We start from the raw sequence: 26,237 nt of genomic DNA, 5'->3' as shown, positions 1-26,237 counted from the left end.
ACTGAAGAAATGACACTTTCGCAACAATGTAAAGTAGTGAGTGTACAGCTTGTATAACCGTGTAAATTTGGTGTCCCCCTCAAAATAACTCAACACGCAGCCATTAATGTCTAAAACGCTGGCAACAAAAGTGTGTACACCCCTAAGTGAAAATGTCCAAATTGGGCCCAATTAGCCATGTTTCATCCCTGGTGTCATGTGACTCATTGGCGTTACAAGGTCTCAGGTGTGAATGGGGAGCAGGTGTGTTAAATTTGGTGTTATCGCTCTCACACTCTCATACTGGTTACCGGAAGTGCAACATGGCACCTAAATGCAAAGAACTCCCTGAGCATCTGAAAAAAAAAATTGTTGCTCTACATAAAGATGGCCTAGGCTATAAGAAGATTGCCCAGACCCTGAAACTGAGCTGCAGCATAGTGGCCAAGACCATGCAGTGGTTTAACAGGACAGGTTCTCTGCAGAACAGGCCTTGCCAGAAGTTGAATGCACGTGCTCAGCATCATATCCAGAGGTTGTCTCATAAAAGTATGACTGCTGCCAACATTGCTGCAGAGGTTGAAGGGGTGGGGGGTCAGCCTGTCAGTGCTCAGACCATACACCCCACAATGCATCAAATTGGTCTGCATGGCTGTCGTCCTAGAAGGAAGCTTCTTCCAAAGATGATGCACAAGAAAGCCCGCAAACAGTTTGCTGAAGACAAGCAGACTAAGAACATGGATTACTGGAAACATGTCCTGTGGCCTGATGAGACAAAAATAAATGTATTTGGTTCAGATGGTGTCAAGCGTGTGTAGCGGCAACCAGGTGAGGAGTACAAAGATAATTGTGTCTTGCCTACAGTCAAGCATGGTGGTGGGAGTGTCATGGCCTGGGGCTGCATGATTGCTTCCGGCACTGGGGAGCTACAGTTCATTGAGGGAACTATGAATGCCAACATGTACTGTGACATACTGAAGCAGAGCATGATCCCCTCTCTTCATAAACTCAGCCGCAGGGAAGTATTCCAACATAACGACTCCAAACACACCTCCAAGACGACCAGTGCCCTGCTAAAGAAGCTGAGGGTAAAGATGATGGACTGAACAAGCATGTCTCCAGACCTAAACCCTTTTGAGCATCTGTGGGGCATCCTCAAATGGAAGTTGAACTCCATGCCCAAGAGGGTTAAGGCAGTGTTGGAAAATCATGGTGGCCACACAAAATATTGACACTTTGGGCCCAATTTGGACATTGTCACTTAGTTAGTGTTGCCAGCAGTTTAGACATTAATGGCTGTGTGTTGACTTACTTTGAGGGGACAGCAAATTTATACAAATACTGTTATACAAGCTGTACACTCACTACTTTACATTGTAGCAAAGTGTTATATGTTCAGTGTTGTCACATGAAAAGATATAAAAAAATATTTACAAAAATGTGAGGGGTGTACTTACTTTTGTAAGTAAACTGTGTGTGTGTGTGTATATATATATATATATATATATATATATATACACACACAAAGTTTGAGCTTTGGTGTGCACACCCTAGGCTGCACACACTTTTGCAGTAGAGGGAAACCAATATAGCAGACAATGCAAAGTTTTCGGGCTGATTCTGCCGACAAGTCCCCGGTATTTTCTATTCTGAATTATTAGCCTGTATCTTGTTTACTCCTTGTTCCTCCCTTCCCTGACGAGTGAAGCTTTCATCCCTCATTAAGGTTAATATTGTCACTGTTTTATCACATTAAGATCTCACTCACTTCTCAACAACACAGACCAGAACGTCAACTCTGTGTCTTAACAACCAAACAACAGCTTTTCCTTCAATTAAAAATTCATTAAAATGCAAATGAGTTTATTATTATTTTTGTGACTATTCAATGGCATCCTCATCAGAAATGACACTTGCAGGAGATGAACTTGCAGGGGGAGGTAATAGAAAAAAGCCCGAGATTAATTTGTTAAAAGTATCTGTGCTTCTCAGTCGTCTGTGTGCCTGTGAAGCTGGGTTAGCTTGACATATGCAAACAGAACACTTTCGCTACGCACATTTGGTTTGAAGATTGTCACTGTGAACAACTAAGCCGTTTATTTGGTGTCACACATCAGTGAATAGAGAACTGCCTTGCATGCCAAATGATCGAAAATGAAAGGTTCGAAAAATGATGCGCCCGTATTTAGAAGCTTTTAAAGCTGAACTCTAGACACAAACATTTTCATCAAAAGAAATTCTTCAGACTTTTACTAAGATGGTACTGGGTTCCAGCCTGCATTGCACACGCATATCCTTCATATAGTGATAGATGTTTTAGGGGATGTGGCCAATGTGGAGATGTCCTCCATATTCGGTGGACTTGCCCACGCCTAATCAGATTTTGGTTTAGGACTTTCTGACTCCTGCATATAGGCAGGTAGCCTATTGTGTTTGTGTGTGTGTGTGTGTGTGTGTAGTTAAAGCCGAGTTACGGCCTCAAAAATGACTTTGGGCCATCCGTTTGATGACATTAACCTGAAAAATAAATGGATAGTCCAGATTTTTTTTTTGTTTTGTTTACTTACCTTGTTTTTGAAGAAAGTATACTTACCTTCCTTCTACTTCCTCCCTCTGTGGCCGCGGCCCGCACCATCTCTTCCTGCTTGCGATGACTCCTGGGAGCTGAACGTCATTGCTCCCAGGAGTCAATGCGCTTGCACGGGCCCCGCTCGTCAGTTCCGGTGCAGGTGCGTCATTCCCTGCTAAACAGCTTCTGGGCATGACGCGCCTGCACCAGAACTGACGAGCGGGGCCGGTGCAGGGCATTCTGGGATGAAGAGGACATGGAAGAGGACACCGAAGAGGACACCGAAGAGGACGCGCTGGCTTCAGCTGCCCACACCTGAGATGGCAGAGGTGGACAAGACATTTTTAAGGTAAGTATTTCTTCTAAATGGTAAGTGCAACTTGGGACAGTTCAGAGGCTATCCATTGTGGAATGCACTAGCCCTGACTGTCCCGGGGGTATTTTTTTCTAAAAAAAACTTTTCAGAGGCCGGAAATCCGCTTTAACACCCGGCTGTGTGTGTGTGTGTGTGTAGTGTGTGTAGTTAACACTTTACTGCCTTTCCTCAATGTGTTTGTGGGCTTTCACTAGGGTCCCGCCTCCCTCCTGTGCTCTATAAAAGGGAAGAGTTCCTAAGGGGCAACTTAGGAAAATGCATAGGAAACCTATGGTAAAGACTTGCTGGGATCCATGGTCTGCTCAGGAACATTGATTTGTTGGAAGAACCATGGAAAATGGACTTCTCTGTTAGAACACCACCAAGCATAGACTTTCCTGTAAGAGACTTCACCGGCGCAGGTAACCTGAGGCAGCCACAGTTAGGTTCATTTAGAAATAGAATGTTATTGCATGTTATATGTAGCACCCTCCTAGGTAATTGCTAGCGAGAGAGTATATTTTTTTTTTCTCTGTCTGCTTACCAGAGGGGCTGCAGGCAAATCGATATTGCTATGCGATTCATTGTGTCTAGAGAGTGTTTCACACTGGTCCAATAAAGAGGCATGTTGGACAGTGGAAGGAAACCTGACGAATGAATGCATAGGCTTTGATACAGTCCTGGTGATTGGCAGTGGCAGGTCACCTCAGTACATTCTGGGATACTGTATAAAAGCCAGGAGCACATGTGCTGTGGGGTCTTTAGCTGGAGAGCACAGAGTCCCGGAGGGAGGGGGTGGCTGCCTCCTCCTCTGTAGCAGTGGAACGTGGTCACAGGAGGTCGTCCTGAGGGTTGGAGGAATGGATGAGAAGAGCCAGCTGGCAGGCTGTGGCTTACTGGCTGTGGCTGGCACTGGCAGGCTTGCTGGCTGGCTGGCAGGCTGTGGCTTGCTGGCTGGGTGGCTGGCAGGCTGTGGGCCTGTGGCTTGCTGGCTGTTGGCCTGTGGCTGGCACTGGCAGGCTTTCTGGCTGGCTGGCTGGCAGTCTGTGGTTTGCTGGCTGGCTGGCTGGCTGGCAGGCTGTGGCTTGCTGGCTGTGGGCCTTTGGCTGGCACTGGCAGGCTTGATGGCTGGCTGGCTGGCAGGCTGCGGCTTGCTGGTTGTGGGCCTGTGGCAGGCACTGGCATGCTTGCTGGCTGACTGGCAGGCTGTGGCTGGCAGGCTGTGGCTTGCTGGCTGGCTGTGGGCCTGCGGCTTGCTTGCTGTGGGCCTGTGTCTTTCTGGCTGTGGGCCTGTGACTGGCATTGGCAGGCTTGCTGGCAGGCTGTGGCTTGCTGGCTGGCTGGCAGGCTGTGGCTTGCTGGCTGTGGGCCTGTGGCTGGCACTGGCAGGCTTGCTGGCTGGCTGGCAGGCTGTGGCTTGTTGGCTGTGGGCCTGTGGCTGGCACTGGCAGGCTGGCAGGCTGTGGCTGGCAGGCTGTGGCTTGCTGGCTGGCAGACTGTGGCTGGCTGGCTGTGGGCCTGTGGCTTTGCTCGCTGTGGGCCTGTGTCTTTCTGGCTGTGGGCCTGTGACTGGCAATGGCAGGCTGTGGCTTGCTGGCTGGCTGGCAGGCTGTGGCTTGCTGGCCGTGGGCCTGTGGCTGGCACTGGCAGGCTTGCTGGCTGGCTGGCAGGCTGTGGCTTGCTGGCTTTGGGCCTGTGGCTGGCGCTGGCAGGCTGTGGCTGGCAGGCTGTGGCTTGCTGGCTGTGGGCCTGTGGCTTGCTGGCTGTGGGCCTGTGGCTGGCACTGGCAGGCTTTCTGGCGGGCTGTGGCTTGCTGGCTGGCTGGCTGGCTGTCTGGCAGGCTGTGGCGTTCTGGCTGTGGGCCTATGGCTTGCTGGCTCTGGGCCTGTGGCTGGCACTGGCAGGCTTGCTGGCTGGCTGGCTGGCAGGCTGTGGCTTGCTGGCTGGAAGGCTGAGGCTTGCTGGCTGTGTGCCTGTGGCTTGCTGGCTGAGGGCCTGTGGCTGGCTGTGGCTTGCTGGCTGGCTGGCAGGCTGTGGTTTGATGGCTGTGGGCCTATTGCTTGCTGGCTGTGGGCCTGTTGTTGGCACTGGCAGGCTTACTGCCTGGCTGGCAGGCTGTGGGCCTGTGGCCAGGGGCGGACTGAGCAGTCGGGCACTTCGGACATGGTTCCAGCCAGGAAGGGGGGCCTGGCCGGCAAGGGGGCCCGCCGCCCAGTACAGAATGGAGTGGAGCTGGATTTCAAATAGAGGCCATATGTTACAAGAACTACTCACAATCAAACAAAACAGGGGATCTGAGGAAGAGGGAACTCCTTTGCAAATTACAAGGCATCAGCAAGTAATCCAGCTCCACTCAATGTTCTCTCCTCTGAAGAATAATGTGTACATTTGCATTATCCCACACAATTTTAATAAAAATATATGAATCGTATATTTTTATTTAAATTGTGTGGGATAATGCAAATGTATGTACACATCATTCCCCACAGGAGAGACCATTGAGTGGATCTGGATTTCACATAGAGGCCATATGATACAAGAACTACTCACATCAAACAGAAACCGCCAGAGATCGAGGGATGAAGCAGGGATTGAAGAAGATGAAGAGGGCACTCCTTCGCAATCGCAGGCATTCAGGAACTTGTCTCCGGTGAGGTTAGTGTCCGTTACCCGTATCACGGCCTGTGGAGGCGGGCACATCAACGTCAGGTCAGTATGCGACGCTGACACGCCCCCGCACACAGGACACCATGGAAATCCAGCGCTAGCCTGTGCATCTCCTTTCACTGAAGCAGCGACAGCCACCGGGCCCCTCCCCAGCTCCCCTCCTCACACTGAAGCAGCGCCGGTCGCTGGGCCCCTCCCCTCCTCCCACTACATATAGCCGGGTGAGTTAATTCTGTACTGAGCAGCAGGCCCCCTTGCCGGCCGGACCCCCCCCTTCCCGGCCGGGCCCTCGGACCACGTCCGAAGTGCCCGACCGCTCACTCCGCCCCTGACTAGGAGATAGGGTATAGGGTTTAGAACATCCATGCCAAAACTAGATTAGAATAGAACTCCAGACTCACCAGTCCCTTTCAGTATTCCACAATGCAGAATCAATAGGAGCACAGGCTGACACTGGGTATTAGAGGAACAGCTGAATATGGATAGCAATGAAATTGTCAGTCAGTCAGTAGGTGAGACAGACTTGCTCCTTAGATCTATTAGAGTACCAGGTACCTCCATTAGCCATCCAGCTTCTCTGGTTCTCCTACTCAATCAGCATGTGAGGCCCCTTCTAGGTTTGAGGCCTAGTCAAACCCTTTCCCCACATAAGCATTCCCACCGCCAGGCCAAGCCTGGAGGTAGACTGAACTAAGACTGAGCACATATCAATTCTTATAAATATATATGCACTTCCCCAGCATGCACCATAAGCTACGTAACCCCCAGTGATTGGCTGGTGAGACACACACACACTCACTCATAATATTCCCCAATGGCTGTCCCACACTATGGCCACTACACAAAATATGGTAGGGGCTACACAAGCTTAATGTCACTCACTTGCTTTGTGGGAAACAAAAATCCATAAAACATCTAGGATAGGTTTGGGAAAGCTGAAAAATTGGGTTCTGCGAAGTTTAATGGCAATTGATTGAGGTTAGACATAGTATGGCACAAGATTTGACAAACAATACTTACATCTGAATAACATTTGGTAGGATTTATCAAAGGACCTGCCTTGAAATGTGTGACATTTGGAGGAAATTGGATAACATCCAAGTTCTTTTTTGTACGTTAGGCCACAGTAAGCTCTACAAAAAACAAGCTCAATGTAAGCTCTTTTGTACATTAAGCTGTTCACATTAAATGTTTGAGGAATGTAAAATATAACTTAATGTGAATAACTTTTGGTGTGATTTACCAAATGATCTGAAATGTTCAGAATATGTTTGCATAGATGGACTCTTCTATTGTGGGAAGTTTAGGGGAAATTGGTAACGTTTAAGCTCTTTTTTTTGTGCGTTAAGCCACATTTTAAGCTCCCAAAAATGTTAAAAACTTAGTCTGTGCAAAGTTTCAGGGCAATTGATTAACCACTTAAGCCCCGGAGGATTTGGCTGCTAAAGGACCAGGGGTTTTTTTGCGATTTTTTACTGCGTGACTTTAACGGACAATTGCGCGGTCGTGCGACGCTGTACCTAAACGAATTTGACATCCTTTTTTTCCCACAAACAGAGCTTTCTTTTGGTGGTATTTGATCACCTGTGCGATTTTTTGATCACGCGCTATAAACAAAAAAAGAGCGTAAATTTTGCAAAAATAACAATATTTTTCACATTTTTTTATATGAAATTCCCCAAAAAAAAAAGTAAAAATCAAAATTTTTTAACATTTTTCGGCCAATTTGTTTTATGCTACCTATGTTTGGTAAAAAAAATCGCAAAAAGCGTATTTTGATTGGTTTGCGCAAAAGTTATCGCGTTTACTAACAAAGAGAAAGATTTTTGTCATTTTTGGTGTTTTTTTTTTTAACGCATAATGGCGGCGATCTGCGATTTTTTTTTCGGTACTGCGACATTGCGGCGGACAGATCGGACCCTTGACTGACATTTTTGACACTTTTGGGGTTACCAGTGACATTACTGCAGTAATCAGTGCTATACATATGCACTGTTACTGCAAAAATGACACTGGCAGGGAAGGGGTTAACTTTATTGGACAGGGAGGGGTTAAGTGTGTCCTAGGGGCGTGCTTTCTACTGTGTAGGGACATGGCTATTGGTGTAAAAGCAAAGATCAACCGTTCTACATAGTAGAACGGTCAGATCTTCACTTTTACACAGGGAGAACTGACAGGCAGCTTGTTTACACAAGCTGCTCTGTCTTTCTCCCTTCACAGGAGCGATCGTAGTGTGGCCGGCGGACATCGAGTCCGCCGGTCACACGCACTGACTTGCCTGTGAACGAGCCGCGGCGGGCGCGCGCCTCGGCGGGCGCGCGCCCGCCCGCTATAGGCTCGCAAGTCAGTGACAGGCGAGTGACGTACCGATACGTCACTCTGCCTGGCCGGGGCTGACCGCCGCAGTATATAGTCGTGCGGCGGTCGGCAACCGGTTAAGGTTTAGGCACTTTATTACACGTTAAACTACATTAAGCCATTTTCAAATTAAATGTTTTAGTATGTCCCCCAGAGAAGAAATATTCCAATTGGGGAAGCTAGTTCTGGTGACCTGGGGGCCCCAAAAGATTATCTTTATTTGCAGAGATTTCCTCTCACTTTTTGGCTATGGGACAGGAAGTGAAGGGAAATCTTCCCAATGGGACACAGATGGCAAAAATAAACGTTTCAGGGGTTATAACCCTCCCTTACTCTATCCAAAAAGAAAAAAAAAAGATGTATCTATAGTTCTACTTTAAAAATAACAAACATGTTATACCTATCTGCTCTGTTCAGTGATTTTGCATAGAGCAGCCCAGATCCTGCTCCTCTTGGGTCCCTCTTCGGTGCTCCTGGCCCCTCCCTCCTATTGAGTGCCCCCACAGCAAGCAGCTTGCTATAGGGGCACCCGTGCCGAGCTGCAGCTCCGTGTGTCCATCCATACATGAAGCCATGGCCCCACCCCTTTCTCTCCTCATTGGCTGGCTGACTGACTCTGATTGACAGCAGTGGGAGCCAATGGCGATGCATTGCTGTCCCAGCCAATGAGGAGGGGAGTCCTGGGCAGCTGAGACACTCCTACAACATTGCTGGATCTAGTTGGGGCTCGGGTAAGTATTAGGGGGGCCTGAGGGGGGTTTCTGCACACAAAAGGTTTTTTATCTTAATGCATAGAATGCATTAAGATTAAAAAAAAATGTCTGCCTTTACAATCTTTAAAGTGATATGAAAGGTTCAGTGTTTTTTTTTTTTTTTTAACAAACATGTTATACTTACATGCTCTGTGCCAAATTTCAGGAGCTCCCCCAGGAGTGCTTTTGCACAAAACAGCCCTGATCCTCCTTTTCTTGGGTCCCCTGCCAGCGCTCCTGGCTCCTTCCTCTTGCCTAGTGGCCCCAGAGCAAGCTCGCTCCAGTGCCGCTGCTTCATGTGTCCATTTACAGGGAGTGTGGCTCGTCTCTGTCCCCGCTCTCTCCTCAATGGCTCACTGGATGTATTTGACAGTAGCAGGAACTAATGGCTACCACTGCTGTCCAGACTCCCAGCCAATGAGAAGAGAGAGACCTGGAAGAGCATAGGCTCTTATGAACATCACTGGATCATGATGGGCTGCTGCACGCATAGAATGTTTTTTACCTTCATGCATATAATGCATGAAGGTAAAAGACTTGAGCTTTTACAACCACTTCAATGCTGGTTCTGATAGAAAGGTGTCAGAACACACAGGGCATCACAGGTTGTTGTGCAATTAGGCTGTGTAGCTGCAGATGGGTCAGGGTGCTCATGCTGACCAAAGAGCAATTGACTCCTGCACTTAAGGGGTGGCCTTGCGGCTAGTATCCCAAAAATAGTGTGATTTGGGTCTGATTGAATTTATTCCGGCTGTGCTGCCACTCTCAACGGGTCGTGGTAACCCAAACAGGTTCTGCAAAAGGAATGGACAGAGGGCGCACCAGCCTAGCGCATTAGCTTTAAAACAATTTATTGTAGACATACGTACACATTATACTCACAAGGCACTAGTGAAACATGGGCAAATATGAGCAATATCCACTGGGCATCATCTGCTGCCGCAGGCTATGGAAGGATGTGGACCTCCAAAAAAACGCTTACACGTTTCGGGGTGTTCCCCCTTCATCAGAGCGCATGCTGACCAGTGCCTAGAATGGACATGTGAGAATCAGAACTGGACCACAGAGCAATGGAAGAAGGTGGCCTGGTCCGGTGCATCACATTTTTTTCTTTTACATCATGCGGATGGCTGGGTGCACGTGCGTCATTTACATGGGGAAGAGATGCAACCAGTATGCAGTATGGGAAGAAGGCAAGCCACGGATGCAGTGTGATGCTTTGTCTAGTGGAGTTCATGCCTTGATGGGTCAGGGCTGTTTTTCCAGCAAAAGAGGAACCTACTCAATATTAGGTGGGTGGTCATAATGTTATGGCTGATTGGTGTATATATGGCAGTGAGGATGTTAAACTCCAAATCCAGTAGAAATATGCATACAAATTGGCACAAAGGTGAGATGTGCAAAATCAGCATTGTAGAGATATAATAAGCAAAGATAACCTACATTTTATAATAAATGCAGTGGCACACAGTAGCTAAATTTGCAGCTTGAGGTTGTCCAGTACTGTCTTGTGATCATAAGAACATTTTTTTTATTATTACAGAGATGCTATTTAAATTATATTAAGGTTTTGAAAACCTTTGCAAGACAAATAAGGGGTCAATTTAAAGTGTCTTGAAACCAAAAACAAAAATGTAATATATTGCAGTTACCAATCCTTGAATATGGTGTCTGCATTAGTTTTCTTTTTCCAGACTTTTTTCTTTTTATTTTCCCTTGGTGATCCTTCCAGTAACACATTTCCTGTCTTAGGATGTCTCCACCTTGGATGGAGGAGCAACGGAGACATGCCTGGACAGCAGCATTGTCAATCTGGGGAGAGGGTAATCGATGCACTAGCAGATTTAGATGGACCTGACTAACAAATTCACATTTTAAGCAGTTAGACATAGACACACTCCTAAACCTTGTGGATAGCCTTCCCAGAAGAGTTGAAGCTGTTATGGCTGCAAAGGGTGGGCCAACTCAATATTGAACTCTACGGACTAAGACTGTGATGCCACTAAAGTTCATGTTTGTGTAAAGGCAGGCGTCCCAATACTTTTGACAATATAGTGTATGTGAGCATAGGCCTGGAGATATAGACAACAGGTTTTCATCATAAAGATCAGTAAACGTCTTGAATCAGCATAAAATAAAACAAGAACTCACTGCTCAAGGTGGTGTAATTGCCTGATGACTCACACCGTTGCATGCCCTGGCTCGCTCCTTTTCCTTTATAAAATAAAACAGTTAGAAGTTGCAAAAATGTGATGGCGCAGCAGGAGCAGCAGCCATGGCATACATCAAAGCAGAAGTTGCAGGGAAAGGCTATTAGATGTTGCTCCGTCCGCTGATCTCCTGCTGAGCTGAGGGGAGCGGACGGATTACAGGTCCGTGTCCACCCCACTTCTGCACAGCAGACACAGCCCACTCTGCTCTATGGGCAGTCGGATTTAAACAGACCGGCTATACACCGAAATGCCCTCTGAACTAATTCGGCCAAAATGAGGAAAACTGAGCTCCTTCCGATTGTTTTTTCCCCCTTCAAATCAGAGGTAGGTGGGTGTAAAGAGAAACAAGTCTATTACATTAGACTGCCCATAAAATAGAATGGAGGGTCAGATCAGGTCCACCTGAAAAATGGACAGGTGTGAAAGGCGCCTTAAACACTACCCGGCTATGAGAGCATGATACAGAAAAGAAACAACTTCTGTTGTTTAAAGTTTGTATAGCACAGAGAAGATTCAAAGAAAAAGTAACAATTAGAAAGATTAGACCTAGTGCCAAGCAAAAGCCTGATCTCTTGATCAAAGGGGGGCTTCCAATCAGGGCCGGGACAAGGGGTGGGCAGAAGGGAGCAGCTGACCTGGGCACTGTGGTATCATGTGAGGTGGGGGGCACTGGAAGGAGAGAGAGGGAGAAGAATTGTGTTGAGAGGGAGAATTGGGGGGCCGGCAGGGGATAAGAAGTGCTCTACGATGAAAAATTTGGACGGGTGCTAGGAGTGGTAATTTCTGGGAATTGTGTTGGGAGGGGGGGATGGGGAAGAGGATTTGTGCTAGGAAGGGGGATTTGGGGGTTTGTGCTAGAAGAGCTGATATGGTAGAGGGGAAAGGAAATAGTGCTAGAAGGGGAATTGTGCTAGTAGAGATAGGAAAATTGGGGGGGTGTTTCTGCTACAATGAAAATGGGGGGGGGGGGAGGAATTGTGCTGGGAGGGGGGTTTGGAGTGGTAGGGAGAGGATTTGTGCTCAGAGGAGAAATTTGAGGTATAGAGGATTTGTGCTATGAGGGATCTTTTTTTTTTTTTTTTTTTGGGGGGGGGGGGGGGATTTAGGCAGGGAGAGAGGATTTGAGCTGGAGGGGGGGGGGGCAAAGATTTGTGCTAGGAGGGGGAATTTTAGAGGGTAAGCATGCAGATCAGTGCTTGATTTTATTTTGGAGGGGGGGGGGGCTGCTGGTGTAATGCTCATACATCTTGGGGGGGGGGGGGGTACTGTTTAAATATGTTTGCCCTGGGCACTAAATGACCTTGCTCTGGCACTGCTTCCAATCCTAGACAGTGGCCGTGTAGGACCTTCCAAGCATAAACATCCTATGGAGTAGGATTTGCACAGGCTACACATCAATAATTACAAGAGATATCTGTTTATTTTATAATAAAATACCTTATCAGCTTGCAAACCATGCTCTGAAATACCTAATTGTAGATTACGCATAGATATTTCTACACATTGAACAACAAAACGCTGCAAGAAGATGAGAAGAACAACAATTTGTTCTAATAACATCTTTCTGCAAAGTCCTTCTAGCAAGCAAACCTGTTATTATACAGTATAAAGAACCTAACATTAGCATATAAGTACTTAATATTATCATGCAATCCTTAGCAAAACATATAATTTCCCAACTCTTTCTAATATGTCAATTTCCTTTACATGGTTCCAGCCCCTCCCCACTGTATCCAAAACAAAGCTTGGTTGAAGATATATATATATATATATATATATATATATATATATATATATATATATATATATATATATATATATATATGTATATATATATATGTATATATATGTATACACACTATATTACCAAAAGTATTGGGACACCTGCCTTTACACGCACATGAACTTTAATGGCATCCCAGTCTTAGCCTGTAGGGTTCAATATTGAACCTAATGAAGCCCATTCATATAAATCTTTTTTATGAGACAAGGCTTCAACTGAATGACATCCTTTGCATTTTTTAATTTTTTTATTTTCTCTTCCCCCCCCCTTTTTTCACCCCCCCTTTTTTATCCTCCCCCCTCTCCTCTCCTCCCCCTCCCCCTCCCCTTCCTCTCTTCTCCCCTTCTCTTTTTTCATTTCTCTTCTCTTTTCTTCATTTTTCTATCTTTTATTCCTGTCCTCCACCATCTATCCATGTTTGATCAATGCTGTTATTTGTTACATATGTACACTCTGGTTTTTTGCTTTCCAAGGCTTTTGCTTTGGCATAAAACCAGATTTTTGTCCATTGAGATTTAAGATCTCATTGTGTAAAACTTTTTCTATATATTATATACTTTAATTATTTGTCATATATTTTCATGTAATTGACTGTTAGGTATATTGTTGTACTAATATTCAAGATGTATCTATACATGTCAAATATATATCATTTCTGTTTCTCTTTGTGTCTATGCTGGCCACATGAAGCAATGGATCTGTCCACGCCCTCTGGCTTTGGTCTTCTGCACTGACGGTTACATCCGTCTCCTTTTAGTTTAGTTTGGGCGATATGTCTAACCGACACTGCCATTCCCCGACCTGCCTGCGTAACGCCGCCCCCATGACGCACGCTCGCGGCCGGTGTTTTGGTTGGTCGACGCCTGACTGGTGCGCATGCGCGGCCTTGCGTTTGCATCCCTGATGCCAGCCCGGATGTTAGTCAAGACGCTGTTCTTGTACGTCATCCGGGTGGAGCCTTTGATCATTTAAGTGGCAACTCGGCGTCTCTCTAGTGCATTTGCAGGGACGGGACGTCTGAGTACACACTGCAACAGGTAAACAATCTCTGCACGAATCCTTTTCTAATGGTTATACTTTTTACTCCCAATCCTGCTGTAAGCTTATGGATACCCCTCTTCAAACTTTTACACCTATTGAGGGTATAATTACCCTACTATACTGTCTAAAGATAACGACGATTTTTGATAAATATTCACCATTTTTATCCATACTCTTACCATCTGTTCCATTAGGAATTTAAAACCATCTAATGAGAGGTTACAGTTATATGTTATCTTGCCCAGTATGAGAACTATTTATTAAATGGTAAAAAATATATATATAATCCATATTTTGTAGGCAGCACTTCCAGGATCCGCTGTGGACCAATCTCTGGTCCCACCGTATCCCTGCCCGATCCCTGCCCATATACAGCTTTTGGGAGCAATTTGGGTAAGACGATTATTAGACATTGATTTATGTTATATACCCTATCTTCCATTTCAATTTTTTAATCAAAAATATTGTCATATCCTAGTGTTTCCTGATATATTTGGGACACATATGGATATCTCTGCTTATGAGTGACCTACATATTATTCATTTTTCTTTTTATCTTTAGACATTAGTTTTCCATACTTGCATCTTTGCCCTTGTTTTGGTCAGGCTCCCATGTTCGCCCCGGGGGGTCTTCCCCTATCTTGTGGTCCAGGATTTGCACCGCTAGGTGATTGACCACATGCCATACAGGTGTGACACTTTTGATTGCATTGCTTCTCATGTCCAACCGTTATATTTTAATGAACACTGCCATAGATGTACCTATTTTCTGATATATGATGCATGATACTATGGTGTTTCTTGCACTGTTGATACATATTTGATTACATGTGTTTATTGTATTTTTCTTCATCCTAGTGTTCTCATTTGAATTATATATAGAAAGAACCCCCAAATACCCCTGAGGAAGCGGCCATACGGCCGTGAAACATGTCGGGTTAAAAATTGTGGGCAACATCGCTTTCTGCACAGACATCTTTTTCTTTGGATGGTCAAAGGGTATACAGTGTGTACTATTTACCCCTGTGTAGGATCCGATATCTATTCATATTCAATATATAATGAACATGGCTGATAACTGTAATTGTTTTTAAGCAATATGTTCATATTGTTGTTGTATCCTGTTAATACAGTATACATTTTATACTTCTTCTTTTTCTTTAATAAAATATACTTGTTTTGATATTTCATATCTAATTCTTTCTTGGATCTTCTGCATACTAGCACCCATCTTCAAAAGTCCCCTGCTTTATGCGCCCAACCCTTCCCTTTTCAAAGTTCATGTGCGTGTAAAGGCAGGCATCCCAAAAGTTTTGGTAGTTTAGTGTATATAGCACTACCCACGCAAGGCCGGCTGGGACTTGCCTGTCCCCAGTGGTTGCCCTGACCTTGCAGTCTCCCTGACACCTCTGACACTCTGGGTTCCAACATACTTAAAGCAGAAAGTACAAATGCAAAGACACCAATAACTAGTAGGATTTGTAAGTTAAAGCACTTATTACCCTAACAAAAATGGATCCTGTTCCCTTAAAGCATGTTATGCAGCACAGTGCTTGTGCTGTGTCATTTGGCCCCCTGTAACACCTAAAAAACCTGGCTGATCCTGCCAGTTTCTACCCTCCCACCTGTACACTGACCACGGTATATCATGGCTACTGAGCCCTGACACTGTGGTCAGCATACGTGTCTCCATCATCTACAGCTCTGCCCTGTCCTCCTCCTGTCTCCCTCTGTCCTCCTCCTCCCTCCCCTCCCTGCCTGTCAGCTCTCACTGATGCCACTCTGCTCCCCTCCCAGCTGCTAAAAAACAATGTTCTGTTTACATCATCCCCTCTGTTAGATTACAATCTGTATCCTAGTGCCTGTGCTTTATTTAACCAGTTCTGGATCGGAAGGATTTGACCCCTTAACCCCCCTTGCGGTATTCCCGAGTGTGGCTCGGGGTTAACTTTCAGTACCAAAAGCAGTAACCCCGAGCCACACTCGGGATTACCCCAGAATGTTACTCACCTTCCCTGCGATCCCCTGCTGTCCTCCCCGGCGTCCTCACAGTCTCTTCTTGCTCTGTGCGCGGCCGATTGCCGACACTTGCCTTCCGGTTCCCTTCCTTGCAAACGTTGCAACTAGACATATGCCGGTTTTCGGTAATTCGATATATCGCGGTATTGCATAGCCACGGTATTGTTATTGTGGCATTTTTAAAATACAGAGTTTCTCTGCTCCTGGGTCTGACTTGTGAATTGATACATTTCAGTGAGCTGGATGACTCATTCACTCACACAGCTAAAGCCAGTAACTATAAACAAAAATGATTACATTGTATCTTTTCCTTCCCTCTGCCAGGGAGAAAGGAAGTTTAACCTCTTAAAGACTGGATCTTTTTCTGACACTTGTTGCTTGCAAGTTAAAATCTGTTTTTTTTTTTGCTAGAAAAGTACTTAGAACCCCCAAACATTTTATATATTTTTTTTAGCAGAGACCCTACAGAATAAAATGGCGATTGTTGTAATATTTTATGTCACACTGTATTTGCGCAGCAGTCTTTCAAACCCAATTAATAGACTTTAATGAATAAAAAAAAAAAAACGTAACAGTAAGTTATCCCAATTTTTTTTTTTTTGTTACACAGAGAATCGTGAGAGAATCGTGATCTTTATTCCAAGCTAAAAAATCGTGATTCTCATTTTGGCCAGAATCGTGCAGCTCTAATATAAATATATATATATATATATATATATATATATATATATATATATATATATATATATATACACACACACACACACACACACGCATAGAAGCCCACATTACATTATTATATAGCCATCAAGCAGTGTCTGGTGATGACTGGTCCTGGCGCTCTGATTCGATGGCCTGGTCTTTAAAGGGGCAAATCCTTGTGATCCAGAAGTGGTTAAACCTGCAGGAGGACCAGTGTTTTTATCTATTAATGACTTTACTATTGCTTTAGGCCTGGTTCACATGTATGCGGGTTGGTGGTTCACATGTATGCGGGTTGGGGGCCCACATTTGCACAGGCATAGCAGCCCATTGATGTGAATGGGCTTGAGCTGCTATGCCTGCGTTTTCAGCTGAAAAAAGGTGCATGCAGAATTTAAAAAAATGCAGTGGCCATGAAATCCATCCTTCTTTTGCACCATGCGACTTACCTGCCGTTGCTGCACACGCAAACTGTTTTTAAATGCCGTGCCCACGTATACAAAAAATGCAGAAAGCTTGCCAGAGCAGGAACTGCAGGTTAGTCGCATGGTGCAAAAGCAGGATGGATTTCAAGGCCACTGAATTTTAAAAAAATGCTGCATGCACCTTTTTTCTGCAGAAAATGAGGGCATAGCAGCCCGTTCAAATCAATGGGCTGCTATGCCTGTGCAAATGTGGGCCCCCAACCCGCATACATGTGAACCGCCAACCCGCATACATGTGAACCACCAACCCGCATACATGTGAACCAGGCCTAAAGCAATAGTAAAGTAATTTATAAACAACACCTCAGGTTTAACCACTTCTTGACCACAAGGATTTGCCCTCTTAATGACCAGGCCATCGGATCGGAGCCGAGCGTCAGGACCAGTTATCACCAGTTAGGCCAGACACTGCTTGATGACCTATTTTAGGCCTGGTTCACAGAGTCTGTACTGACTGACTATATAATAATGTGCATAAGTGAACCAAAGCCCCTAAATTCAGCAATGAAATTCAAGTGAGGTAGAAATTTAAATTTAATAATAGAATACCGTGATAATACCGTATACCGTGGCAAAACCTTAATCAATTAATCGCAGCATGAAAATCTGATACCGTCACAAGCCTAGTTGCAACGCAGGGAGGGTGGAACCGGCGGCAAATTCAAAAATGTAAATACACAAATGACATGATACAAAGCTTATAATTCTTCAGAATTTCCAATGGAGCGATGTTCCAGAAAGGAGACATCAGAATCGTCGCTGTCGTCACTTTCTGTACCTGATGAAATTTTCCCACCAATCACTATCGCTCAGTTCTTCAAGTAACTCCCTTTCACTGTCGCTGTTTTCCAGTTCGTCTAAAAGCACTTTTAAGCAAAAAGAACGCTTTTTGGACGCCATGGTCATTCTCAATTTTCCAGGCACAACGAACTGGAAAAGCACAGGCAGGGCACTGGAAAAGTCACCAGGTGAAATCCTGTGGTGAAATGGGATGATACAGTGTAATCTGTTAGGATCACGGCTTTGTATTATGTCATTAGTGTATTTACATTTTTGAATTTGCCGCTGGTTCCACCCCCCTGCATTGCAACACTCGCAGGGAATGGAACCGGAAGACAGGTGACGGCATCAGCTGAGCACAGAGCGGGAGGACAGCGGGAGGACAGCAGGGGATCGCAGGAGAAGGTGAGTTTTAAAATGTAAAACAAAAGATTTCTATGCAAAAGAATGTACCACAGAAATCTGGACATAATCAGACCACCAGGGAGGTTAATGACACAGCCATTTTTTGCAATTCGGCACTGCGTTATTTTAACAGAAAATTGCACGGTCGTGCGACACTGTACCTAAATAAAATTTCTGTCCTTTTGCTCCCACAAATAGAGATTTCTTTTGGTGGTATTTGATCTCCTCTGCGATTTTAATTTTTTGGGCTATAAACAAAAAAAAGAGTGAAAATTCTGAAAAAAACCCCCCAATATTTTTCACATTCTGCTATATAACATTGCCCCCCAAAAAATGTAAAAATCTAAATTTTTTACTCTTTTAGGCCAATTTGTATTCTGTTACATATTTTTGGTAAAAAAAAATCCCAATAAGCGTATTTGGTGGTTTGCACAAAAGTTATTGCATCTACAAACTAGGGTAAAGATTTATGTTATTTTTTATTTATTTATTTTTATTTACTAGTAATGGCGGTGATCTGCGTCTTTTAGAGGGACTGCGACATTGCGGTGGACAGATCAGACCCCTAACTGACATTTTTGACACTTTTGCTCAGGTTTAACATTTTTGTATTGCCAGCATTGTTTTGTTTACATTTCAGCTGTCAGTAGGGAAGCAGTACCTCTGTGAATTCCTGATACCATCGAAAAAATTTAGCTCCCGACACTAGCAGCACTCATGCAGCCCCACAGACCCCCCCCCCCCCTTCCCTTGCAACGCCTTACTGTTATGAAGCCATCAATTCCAAAAACATTTTACTTGGTCTTATCACTCCAGAGTACAGAGTCCCAGCAGTCTTCTTTTTCAGCTTGGGACCTGAAAAATTCTAGGTGGGCTTTTTTGTGCATGGACTTTAGGAGAGGCTTCCTTCATGGATGACACCCATGCATGCCATTCTTCTGTAGTGTACCCCATATTGTGCCACAGAAAACAATCAACCTAGTTTGACTTTCTACCTCTTTAGCTGACTGCAGTGAACTTGCATGGTGATTTTCTTCAATCCTTCTCATCAAAATACGCTCCCATCGAGGTGTTACCTTCCATAGATGGCCTGGACGTCTCTGTGAGATGGTGGCAGTACCATCTTTGTTAATTTTTTGTATCACTTTTGCTACAGTGTTCTGACTGGTAAGTAAAGCTTGGCTGATCTTCTTGTAGCCTTCACCTTATTATTTTCTTTCTCAGGCCTTGTGACATTTCTTTTCCATGTGGTGCCATTGCTGACAACATTAAATGGGAAGGGGTTTTCTTTTTTAGGTAACGCCCTTTTATAATCCACTGTCCGCTAGACACCTGTTTAATAAATTATTAGACTCACCTGGAGTTGAATTCTTGTTAATTAGGATTTTGTTGTCTAAAATTTAGCTTTGCTCCTAAAGCCTCGTACACACACGTCGAAATTTTCATCCGACGACCGATCTGCCGATTTTCGGCTTGTTAGTATGATGCTTCCGACAACCGACTCCGACTTTTCGGCCGAAAAAAATCTGGTGTACAGGCTATAAAATTTTTGTCCGCCGTCAAAACATGGCCGATTTTCGTGCAGTCAGTACAGATTTCGACAGGGAAAAATCTTATGAGCAAGTCTGGGCATGCTCAGAGAAGAAAGAACACAAAGAAAGCCAACCAACACATGACATCACTTCTGAAGTAGAATTTTGTCGGGCGAGAAAATTCGTGTGCAGTCTAGGCACATTCCAAGCAACAAAACACCACTCTGGACAAAAGACGGATGATCGGTCGGCCGATAATCGCTTAAGGCCCCTTTCACACGGGCTTTCCGATCCAGTCTGCCTGTCAGTTTTTCAGGCGGACTTGATCAGATGCTCCATGCAGCCCTACGGAGCAGCGGATGTCAATGGATCCTGTCTGTGAAATCCAGAGGAATGGAAACCCTGTTTTCCATTCATCTGCCGGATTGGATCAGATAGGATGAAAACGGATAGGCGGACCGTTTTCATTCAATCTCCCATAGAGGAGAGCGGGGATCTGACAGGTCTGTCTCTGCAAAGTAAGCGGAGATGGACCTGTCATCCATCTGCTCAGGGGATCGGTGGATGTCCGCTGGGCGGAAAGTCCGTGTGAAAGGACCCTTGGACTTTCATTGGGGTGTATTCATTTTTGCAACATGGTTTTGAATAAATTTGTTAGGAAAAATAATTTTTTGTATGTGCAAATTAACCACTTTTGCCCCCTTCCTGACCAGGGCATATTTTGCGATTTGCCACTGCGTTATTTTAATGGACAATTGCGCGCTAGTGCGACATTGTACCCAAATAAAATTGATGTCACTTTTTTCTCACAAATAGCTTTCTTTTGGTGGTATTTGATCATCTGTGCAATTTTTATTTTTTGCGCTATAAACAAAAAAAGAGCGACAATTTTGAAAAAAAAAAAAACAATATTTTTCACATTCTCCTATATGACATTCTCAAAAAAAAAAATGGAAAAATCCAAATTTTTTAACATTTTAGGCCAATTTGTTTTCTGCTACATATTTTTGGTAAAAAAAAATTGCAATAAGTATATTTTGATTGGTTTGCGCAAAAGTTATTGCATCTACTAACTACGGGAAAGATTTATGCCATTTTTATTGTTTTTTTTTTTACTAGTATTGGAGGCGATCTGCAATTTTTTGCAGGACTGCGACATTGTGGCGGACAGATCGAACCCCTAAATTACATTTTTTACACTTTTGGGGGGACCAGTGACATTACTACAGTAATGAGTGCTAAAAATATGCACTGTTACTGTAATAATGCAAATGGCAGGGAAGGGGATAACCCTGTGGGTGATCAAGGGGTTAAGTGTGAGCCTAGGGGAGTGATTCTAACTGTGGGGGGGCATGGCTTCTGAAATGTCCATAGAGACATGTGATCCTATATAGAAGGATCACACGGGCTCTATGATCATTCCAGGGAGAACAACAGTCAGCTGTGTTTACAACAGCTGACTGTTCTTCTCTCTCAGTGGGGAGTGATCACGGGTGTCAGACGGCAATCAGAGCCGCCTGACCCATGCATTGGCTTCCCCACTGCCGAGTGGGGTCAGGAGCGCGTCACCGGCGGCGCGCGCTAGCCCCCTAGCTTTTCGCGTGCGACCGACGTAGGTCTACATCGGTTTGCGCAGAGAGCCACCCTGCTGCAGTAAAAAGGCGGCGGGTGGTCAGGAAGTGGTTAAAAAATCTTGGTTGCAATCAATGGCCCACATTTGTGGGAGTATTTTGTAGTATAGTGTCCCATAGAAAATGTTGATTTTGAAAGGAAAGTAAAGGTTTTCTGACAAATCTGTTGGGGTGTACTCATTTATGCTGAGCACTGTAGATCCAAACACAAATGGGGGAGGGCGCCGCACTGGTAACAAAAATGGTGAAAGGTCTGAGGGATAGAATATATCAGTAGAGACTTTAGGTACTTAATATGTACTGTCTTGGGGGAAAGAAGGGAAAAGGAACACATGATTGCAACCTTTAAAAACATCAATGAATAAAGTTCAAGAGGGCAGTATTTTCAATACAAAACCAAGATCAAGAACATGGGGACATGACCTTAACCACTTAAGCCCCGGGAGATTTTACCCCCTTCCTGACCAGGGCCTATTTTGCGATTCGGCACTGCGTGACTTTAATGGACAATTGGGCGGTCGTGCGACGCTGTACCTAAACGAATTTGGCGTTCTTTTTTTTCCCACAAACAGAGCTTTCTTTTGGTGGTATTTGATCACCTGTGCGATTTTTTGATCATGCGCTATAAACAAAAAAAGAGCGTCAATTTTGCAAAAATAACAATATTTTTCACATTTTTTTATATGAAATTCCCAAAAAAAATGTAAAAATCAAAATTTTTTAACATTTTAGGCCAATTTTTTTTTTTTACCATATGTTTGGTAAAAAAAAATCGCAAAAAGCGTATTTTGAATGGTTTGCGCAAAAGTTATTGCATTTACTAACAAAGGGAAAGATTTTTGTCATTTTTGTTGTTTTTTTTTTTAGCGCGTAATGGCGGCGATCTGCGATTTTTTTTGGGGGGGACTGCGACATTGGGGCGGACAGATTGGACCCTTGACTGACATTTTTGACACTTTTGGGGTTACCAGTGACATTACTACAGTAATCAGTGCTATATATATGTACTGTTACTGTAAAAATGACACTGGCAGTGAAGGAGTTAACTGTATTGGAGAGGGAGGGGTTAAGTGTGTCCTAGGGGCGTGCTTCTAACTGTGATTGGCTGTGGCTTGATGTGTAAGAACAGAGATCAACGGTCCTACATAGTAGAACCGTTTGATCATCATTCTTACACAGGGAGAACTGACAGGGGGCTTTGTTTACACTAGCCGTCTGCCTTTCTCCCGCTGTCACGGACGATCGCAAGTACCCGGCGGACATCGGGTCCGCCGGGCACACGCGCGGGGGGGGGTGGTTCCTCTGGCGGCGTGCGCTCGCTCCCAAAACCCTCACAGGCTAGCGACGTAGCCCTACGTTACTCTGCCTGTGAGGGGCTGACTGCCAACGTAAATAGTCGTCCGGCAGTCGGCAAGTGGTTAATCTAGCAAGAGAAAATATTGAGAATGAATCTTAGAAAGTATTATTTTACTGAAAGGGTAGTTGATGCTTGCAATAGACTTCCAGCAGAAGTAGTGAGTTAAGCTGGATACACACTATACAACTTTTGTTGTTAGATTTCCTTAGATTTACCTTCAACTATGTAGTGCAGGGACCTGCCTGATTGCATACAAATTGAAAAAGTGTTTAGATTGGACCCCATATTATACGGTTTTGGTATATCTAAAGGAAAAAATCTAAAGACAATTGTATAGTGTGTATGGCCCATTAGTCAACAATAAGTGGCCTTAAACATGCTTGGGACAAACATAGATCTATACTCAGACTAAAGTGTCAATAACACAAAAACCCCCAAAAAATAAAAAAAACATGTATAAATAGAAAAAAATAAACAGGCCAACTCAATGGACCACTTAAGCTGGATACACACTATACAATTGTCTTTAGATTTTTTTCCTTTAGACCTACCAAAACCATATAATATGAGGTCGGACCTAAAAACTTTCAATTTGTATGCAATCAGGCAGGACCTTGCACTACACAGTTGAAGGTAAATCTAAAGGAAATCTACCAATAAAAGTTGTATAGTGTGTATCCAACTTTATGGACCATACACACTATAAGATTTTCTGAAGACTTTTTCCTTTAGACTTACCAAAACCATATAATATGAGGTCGGACCTAAACACTTTCAATTTGTATGCAATCTGGCAGGCCCTTGCACTACATAGAAAAGGTAAATCTGAAGGAAATCTAACCACAAAAGTTGGATAGTGTGTATCCAGCTTAAGTCTTTTTTTCTGCCGTCGCTTTTCTATATTTCTATGTTTCTATCTATTTTGCGTTACCTGTGGCCTCCTTGTTTACTTTTAAAGAATACATATCTCTGTTATTGGGTACTACCACCATAGGTAAATCAGGTGAGGTTTACCAAAAATACATTTCGGACAGCTATATACCCATACCGAAGATGATGTTTTATGAACAAAACTAAAGATTAAAGTTTTGCTTTAATAGTAGATACAACCTGAAATTTTCATTGCGTATTTACATTTCTGCTACTATGAATATAACTGTTGTGAAGGAGCAGGCTAATTGTGCAATAGGAGGAGTCTTGAGGCTTCTCAGAATGGTCATCAAACACATTGGAGGGCTCCATTCTTCCATTACTAGTGAAGAAAATTGGAAAATACTGTATGTGCCAGACTGTTCAATCAACGTCTTGGAATGTATCTACTTGATTGTTCAACCAATGTTTTCTTTATTATTCTTATGTCGAAAATTAGCATTTGAAAGGCTTGTGATGTCTATACCTGTAGGTGAATGGCCTTATATAATATATATTCCTACATAAGAAATTCCAGGTGGGCAAGAAATACCTTTGCACATGGGTCTTGAGAAGAAAGATTACTGCACGAAATGTAAGCAGATGTCATTTTCAGGCAATGGAGAAGGTAAATACAGGCAAACCACAGGTTTTATTTTTACTAATTGACTTTTATCAGCATGGTCTCATTTTAAGCCGCTTAATCCTTATCGGTCTGGATATTCCTAGGGGGTTTTAACATTTTTTCTTATTTCTTTTAAGACGTGGCCTCCAGCGCTCCAGGTTTCTGCTATATTAAGTCAGTTTGAAAGATCAGAATTTCTTAACAATGTTTTTTATCTTAGGGGAGCGTCTGTCACATATTAATAGCTAATCTTATCATTAAAATGCAAGCCGTGGCAATTCCTTTAAGTCGTCTTTGGGTTTCTAAGCACCTTGTCACTTTAAGTTTAAAGGACAGTTTTCTTTCAACTAGCGGGGAAAATGATTTATATTTTGATTTAAAGGCTTTCTGTGTACTTCAATAAAAAAGCATATATTATTAAAATCAAAGCTATTTACCAGATTTGTTTGTTCCTAGCCAGGTTTCAGGGTCAGAAACACATTAAAATGCTGAGCAAAAATGCATGAAATTGATCAAATGAATGAAAAAAAACTTTAGATGAGGCGTAACTATGTGACCTCTCTCTTGATAACTCACCCATTAATATTAAAGTCTTTGAAACTTAAAGAGAAAGACCAAGTTTATGTTTAATCTCATATTTTTATCCATTACTTGATTTAATAATGTGTTATTTTTTTATCCTTACTTTATTGCTTTTTTGTTGATGTGTAAGAACGCATTCTGTTTTAATTATCCATCTGTGGGATAGTAAAAGACATATCAAATCCTAATGAATGGCAATCCAGAGATGGGTTTGTTGAATAAAGTGCACCTGTGTCCAGACTATTGGCAGTAAAGAATCTTCAAATTCTTAACAAGCAGTAAGACTTTTTACTAATAGGCAGTGGCGTAGGGTGGGTTGTCAGCACCCGGGGCAAGGCAAGTAATTTGCGCCCCCTAACCCCCTCGATTTTAGCATTCGAGTCTCTTCCACTAGATTAGTTAATCTTAGTTACCTCGGACCCGCTTCCTGATTGGCCAGGAGGAGGATCCATGTGACAATAGCAAATTTTCATTCGCTATTGTCACACAATGGGTGGGCTCGGGGCGCACTGCTCTGCGCCCCGGGTCCACCCTTTTTTGAAGCCTATTACAGCCTCTGGCACTCGCTGCTAAACTGACTGAGCAGTGAGGAGAGGCGGCATAGGTGGGGCTTGGCTTGCAACGCCACCCCACCCTACACCAATGGACAGGTGAGGCACAGTCCAGCCCCTCCCCGACCCACCATTTTCAGTCATAGGGTGGCCGCGCTGGATATCTCCCAGCCTAAAGATGGAGGCAGCCGCAGACAGTGTGTGAACTGTGTATGTCAGAGTCAGACAGAGTGACGCTGCGGATGCGCCCCCCCAGATGTTGCGCCCGGTGCGGTCGCCCCCCCCCTGCACCCCCCACTCTACGCCACTGGGCAGCAGACCTTACCACCCCGTGGAAAGAAATCCATGGTGGATTGATTTTCAGACCTTGGTTGACAACCGGTTTACAAGTTTTGAGGAGGCAGAATGGCTGAGCTATTTTTTTATTTTGATTCCCAGCAAGATTATTGGGCTTCTCTGTAGACCCCCCAAAAAATGACCAAACTTCTAGTAACCCTAGTTGCCTACAAACTACAAACAAAACTACAAACTACAAATTACAAAGTCTACAAACTTTTAGATTGTACCACTACCTGAATGACCTGTTGCTTTTAGGGGGACTCAAAAGAAGTTGTGGCGCACAAGTTTGTAACCTGAATGGCTAGTGAACCTACAAAAAAGCCAGTTTATACCTCTGAAAAGGATGGAGTATTTAGGTCAGTTGAAGAAAGGGTTTTCCTGCCTCCAGTAAAGATTTCAGAAGTCACTGGTTGCACAGAGAGAGTGATTAGGATGCCAAAGACTGTATTGTGTTCTCGGGACTCCAGACCAGGCACGTGCAGATTGGGGGGGGGGGGTGCTTGAGCACCTGCCCCTTTGCCTCTTGATGCCCAACGTGCCCTTTTGTCAAGGAAAAATGTCCACAACGGCGCCCACAAACTGCATGGCTGCAGGCCGACAGTG

This window comes from Pelophylax lessonae (assembly GCF_965119305.1).
Source record: "Pelophylax lessonae genome assembly, chromosome: 4".
Taxonomy (NCBI): domain Eukaryota; kingdom Metazoa; phylum Chordata; class Amphibia; order Anura; family Ranidae; genus Pelophylax; species Pelophylax lessonae.
Note: the sequence above shows the minus strand (reverse complement) of the source record.